A 6,211-nucleotide genomic window follows, 5' to 3' on the forward strand; every position below is an offset into this window, starting at 1 on the left:
AATCCAATAACTGGATCCCTATAATTCTTTAACTTTGGGTCATTAGACTTTCATCCGTATTACCTTCTTTTAAATTGGCCTAAGGACGATGTAAACGTTAGATAGCTGTTAGCTAAACGATCATTTTGCCAGCAACTTTTTGCCATCATCATTTTGTCAGCCCAAATGATCTAATTATCATATACACGTGGCCCTGTTAAAATTTGTACTTTCCCCTATTCAACCTCTATGTTAAAATCAACTTTTTTTTGCATTTTACAAAGTGGTATTTACTGACACCTTTTGGCCATCAGCGGTAGTACACTTTATAAGTGACAAATATGTATAATATATCAGATGTGTGTTTGTCTCTATTTACATCCTGTTTATGGTCTGAATCAGAGGGATATGTGCAGTTAGGAAACAGTTGTGTACCTACCGTTTGGCGAACCCAACCCCCGCTGGGGGCGCACGCTCTGGGAGGGGAGCAATTGATCAATGTAAAAGATCAGTGTGTGCATTGTTATAGCCCCATATGGGGGCTATAACATTGCAAAAAAAAAAGTGGGAAAAAAAAGTTAATAAAGATCATTTAACCCCTTCCCTAATAAAAGTTTGAATCACTCCCCTTTTGTAAATAAAAATAAACATATTTGGTATCGCCACATGCATAAATATCCAAACTATAAAAATAAATAATTAATTAAACCACACGGTTAATGGCGTATGCGCAAAAAACATTCCAAAGTCCAAAATGGTGTATTTTTGGTCACTTTTTATATAAAAAGTGATCAAAAAGTCTGATCAAAACAAAAATTGTACTAATTAAAACTTCAGATCATGGTGCAAAAAATGAGCCCTCATATCACCCCGTATGCAGAAAAATAAAATAAAAAAGTTATAGGGGTCAGAAGAGGACAATTTTACATGTATACATTTTCGTGCATGTAGTTATGATTTTTTTAAGGGGTTAAAGGGGTACTCCGGTGGAAAACCTATTTTTTTTTTTTTTTTATCAACTGGTGCCAGAAAGTTAAACAGATTTGTAAATGACTTCTATTAAACAATCTTAATCCTTCCACTACTTATTAGCTGCTGAATACTACAGAGGAAATTATTTTCTTTTTGAAACACAGAGCTCTCTGCTGACATCACAAGCACAGTGCTCTCTGCTGACATCTCTGTCCATTTTAAGAACTGTCCAGAGTAGGAGAAAATCCCCATAGCAAACATATGCTGCTCTGGACAGTTCCTAGAATGGACAGAGATATCAGCAGAGAGCACTGTGTTCCAAAAAGAAAATAATTTCCTCTGTAGCATTTAGCAGCTAATAAGTACTGGAAGGATTAAGATTTTTTAATAGAGGTAATTTACAAATCTGTTTAACTTTCTTGCACCAGTTGATTTAAAAAAAAAAAAAAAAGTTTTCCACCAGAGTACCCCTTTAAGGAACAAAAAAGGCAGTTTGCTAGTCAAAAGAAAGATTGGAGAAATTGCTGTCACTATGTTGCTGTTACTGTTGCTATGATCAATGCATGTAGTTTACAATTACTACAAATGCACATTTTCCCCAATGCAAATAATTTTCCATGAAAAAATTAGTTTTATACACATGCACATGAAAAGATCATATAGATGAAATCAGAATACCACTACTGAATTTCAGAATTAAAGGGTTTTATAGAACATAACCCTTTTGAGCATCTCTGGGGCTCCAATACAAATGAATAGAATACCATATTTTTCGCCCTATAGGACGCACCGGCATATAAGACGCACCCTATTTTAAAGGTGCAAAATCTAGAAAAAGAAGATTCTGAACCCAACAGTGGTCTTCAACCTGCGGACCTCCAGATGTTGCAAAACTACAACTCCCAGGATGCCCGGACAGCCGCTGTAATACTCACATGTCCCCGCTGCTCCGGACCCGTCAGCGCTTGTCACCGCTGCCCTGGATGTCGCTCCATCACTGTCGCCGCGTCCCCGTGGTGTCCCCGGCGCTCCGGACGTCCTCACATCGCTACGCACGCCGCTCCTATTGGATGACGGGACGGCGTGCGTGACGACGTGATGATGTCGAAGGAGAGCGCCGGCCATGCAGGGGAACCCGGCACGGAGCAGACACCGAGGAGGCAGGTAAGGTCCCTCCCGGTGTCCTGTAAGCTGTTCGGTACACTGCGATTTCACCGCGGTGGTCCCGAACAGCCCAACTGAGCAGCCGGGTTAGTGTCACTTTCGCTTCAGACGCGGCGGTCAGCTTTGATCGCCGCGTCTGAAGGGTTAATACAGGGCATCACCGCGATCGGTGATGTCCTGTATTAGCCGCGGGTCCTGGCCGTTGATGGCCGCAGGGACCAACCCGATAGGTGTGTATTCGCCGTATAAGACGCACCAACTCCCCCCCCCCCCCTCTCCCAGTTTTGGGGAAGAAAAAGTGCGTCATATACAGCTAAAAATATGGTACATGCTGCTACAGCGCACGCACTCTCTTAGGATAGAGAAGATATTTTACATTGGACAACCCCTTTAACTGGATGATTGTAACCATTTAGTGCTTCAAACAAAACAATGTAGTTCTTCTTATTACATTAGATATAGTCACCCAATTGAGCAATGCATACAAATGCTTACATCACTCAACCGTTTGTATTAAACATTGGTATTTTTTCTTCTGGCTAAACAAAACATATCTCTGTCCGCTGACTGGTGGCGTCACGGTGTTAAGAAATCATTTAACCAAAGGGTTATTTTACTATTAATAATAGAGGAAGCACAAGAAATACTTCAGTTTCACATGTACAGTCTTGCAACACATGACTCAGCTACTACATGACTATTAAAAAAAATAAAAAATTTAGAGGGTGAGATAGAGGCACTTAAAGGGGGTCTCCAGTCATAGATTGTAATGACATCAATCAGACCGTTCACTGAAAATGGGAATGAGTGGCAATTTTATAGTAAGTACATTTGTTAAAGGCACATTCTATGTTGTACGTTTTCCTACATATGGAGAAGACTGTAATATAAATGTTATGTAATGTTTTACATGGGTCATAATAATGATGCTAAAGTACTGTCTGAACATTTTTATCCACCTACCTTGCTCACATTTGATCAATGCAGGTCTTGGTTCTTAATATACCTTGTGATGCCAAGTCAAATACCCATATACTGATCCGCTGTTACTCATATATGTATAAACAGGTATTCCAGTTTCTGCAAATGAATAATATTACTTGTATAATGAAAAGAATGTACTTTTCATTATACTGTCTGTATCAATTTCCCACAGTTTTGCTTGCTTTCATTGAGTAGTAAATCTTATGGTGACCCAACAGTGAGGGCCCTATTACACAGCCCAACTCCTAAAGATAAATGAGCACTGATCTCATATATCAGCGCCAGTTTACAGAGCCTTTACACAGCTCAACCAATAGGCAGGAATGGCCACATGGACGATCACTGGATCGATTGTGCCTCCCTTTGCTCCCAATAGTCACCGGCTACACATTTCCTAATACATGGGGAGATGTGTGACAGCTGTTTTTTTTTTTCCACAAGTCAAAATGACCTGATAAGTTGATGAACAAGTATTTGTTTATTTAACATCTGAAATCTGGCTCTATTACATGTCAACCAATTTGGCACATAATTGCCCCATGTATAGGGACCTAGAACTGTTGCTGTGTGGTGCTGGGGTCCTGGGTTAAAGGGGTACTCCGGCGCTTAGACATCTTATCCCTATCCAAAGGATAGGGGATAAGATGCCTGATCACGGGGGTCCCGCCGTACCCCGTTTAAAATCAGTCCCCGGAGCGTGTTCGCTCCGGGTCTGATTACTGTCGGTCACAGGGCTGGAGTGTTGTGATGTCAAGACTCCACCCCGTGTGATGTCACGCTCCGCCCCCCTCATTGCAAGCCTATGGGAGGGGGCATGACAATGCAAGACTATGGGAGGGGACTGATTTTAAACGGGGTGCGGCGTGCAAGATCACGGGGGTCCCCAGCGGAGGGAGCCCCGCGATCAGGCATCTTATCCCCTATCCTTTGGATAGGGGATAAGATGTCTAAGCGCTGGATTACCCCTTTAAAGGGAACCAAGCATTAGATTTTACCATGTATAACACTTGGTTATATATGGTATAATCATCATCCTCACTATCCCTGGTGGACGTTTTTTCCCACTGGGGTGGTGAGGATATGAAGTTTGTAAGCCACCCCCGTCGCCCTGTAAGTAGTCCCCTGGATGGGAAGCTATACTTACCTAGTCCTGTCGCTCTGGCCGTAGCGACGCCCCCTTGGCGTGACACTCGCCTCATCGCACTGCTGCCTAAGCAGATGGAGCATAACAGTAACGTAGGCTGTCAATCACGCCGAGGTGGCGTCACTATAGCTAGAGCAACGGGACTAGGTAAGTATAGCTCTCTGCCCACAGGACTACATATGGGACCCAGGGTTACTTATCGACTTCATATCCTCACCATCTCTTGTGGCAAAAACGTACCCCGGGGATGGTGAGGATAAAGATTTTACCATTTATAACACATTGCCAAGCATTATATATGGTAAAATGTACCACTTGGTTCTCTTTAAAATCTGATCAAAGCAACATCTGCATTGAGTTTGTATCTTCTATCTGTGTTAGCATAAGTTTCCTCTGTTTAAGTCAGTTTCCTTCCACATTTCCAAAACATACAGATATGTTAACTGGCTTCTTAGAAAAATGACACTAAGGTGTGCCTGATGAGGAGATTAGATTTCCCATTTGGGACAAAGATTAATGTGTTTGATGACAATCTCTGTACAGTGCTGTTGAATTTGTTGGCAATAAAGTATTTAAATGTTTCCACGTAGGAAGGAAACTTTTTTTTGTAAATATTAGGAAGCTACCTCCTATCTTAATCCTTCCAGAACTTATCAGCTGCTGTATACTCCAGAGGAAAGTTGAGTTGTTCTTTTCTGTCTCACCACAGTGCTCTGCTGACATCTTCATGTCAGGAACTGTCCAGAGTAGGAGCAAATCCTCATAGGAAACTTCTCCTGCTCCAGACAGTTCCTGACATGGACAGAAACATGTGTCCAGAGCAGCATATGTTTGATATAGGGATTTTCTTCTGCTCTGGACAGTTCCTACAATGGACAGCAGAGGTCAGCAGAGAGCACTGTGGTCATGACATCAGAGGAAATGCATTTCTTTTTTGGATTTCTAATTAGTATACAGCCCCTAAAAAGTACTGGAAGGATTAAGATTTTTTAATAGAAGTGATTTACAAATCTGTTTAACTTTCTGGCACCAGTTGAATTAACCCCTTAACGACGCAGGATGTATATTTACGTCCTGCGCCGGCTCCCGCGATATGAAGCGTCATCGCGCCACGATCCCGCATCATATTGCATCGGTCCCGGCACTCATCAACGGCCGGGACCCGCGGCTAATACCACACATCGCCGATCGGTATTAACCCTTTAGAAGCGGCGGTCAGCTTAAAGTGAAATTGAAAGTGACCCGGATGCTCAGTCGGGCTGTTCGGGACCGCCGCGGTGAAATCGCGGCATCCCGAACAGCTTACAGGACACCAGGAGGGCCCTTACCTGCCTCCTTGGTGTCCGATCGACGAATTACTGCTCCGTGCCTGAGATCCAGGCAGGAGCAGTCAAGCGCCGATAACACTGATCACAGGCGTGTTAATACACGCCAGTGATCTGTGCAAGAGATCAGTGTGTGCAGTGTTATAGGTCCCTATGGGACCTATAACACTGCAAAAACAAGTTAAAAAAAAAGTGTTAATAAAGGTCATTTAACTCCTTCCCTAATAAAAGTTTGAATCACCCCCCTTTTCCCATAAAAAAAATAAAACAGTGTAAAAAAATAAATAAATAAACATATGTGGTATCGCCGCGTGCGTAAATGTCCGAATTATAAAAATATATCATTAATTAAACCGCACGGTCAATGGCGTATGCGCTAAAAAATAAAAAATTCAAAAAAAGCATATTTTTGGTCACTTTTTATACCATTAAAAAATGAATAAAAAGTGATCAAAAAGTCCGATCAAAACAAAATTCATACCGATAAAAATTTCAGATCACGGCGCAAAAAATGAGTCCTCATACCGCCCTGTACGGGGATAAATAAAAAAGTTATAGGGGTCAGAAGATGACATTTTTAAACGTATACATTTTCCTGCATGTAGTTATGATTTTCTCCTGAAGTACTACAAAATCAAACCTA

This window comes from Hyla sarda, chromosome 1 (genome assembly GCF_029499605.1).
Source record: "Hyla sarda isolate aHylSar1 chromosome 1, aHylSar1.hap1, whole genome shotgun sequence".
Classification (NCBI taxonomy): Eukaryota; Metazoa; Chordata; class Amphibia; order Anura; family Hylidae; genus Hyla; species Hyla sarda.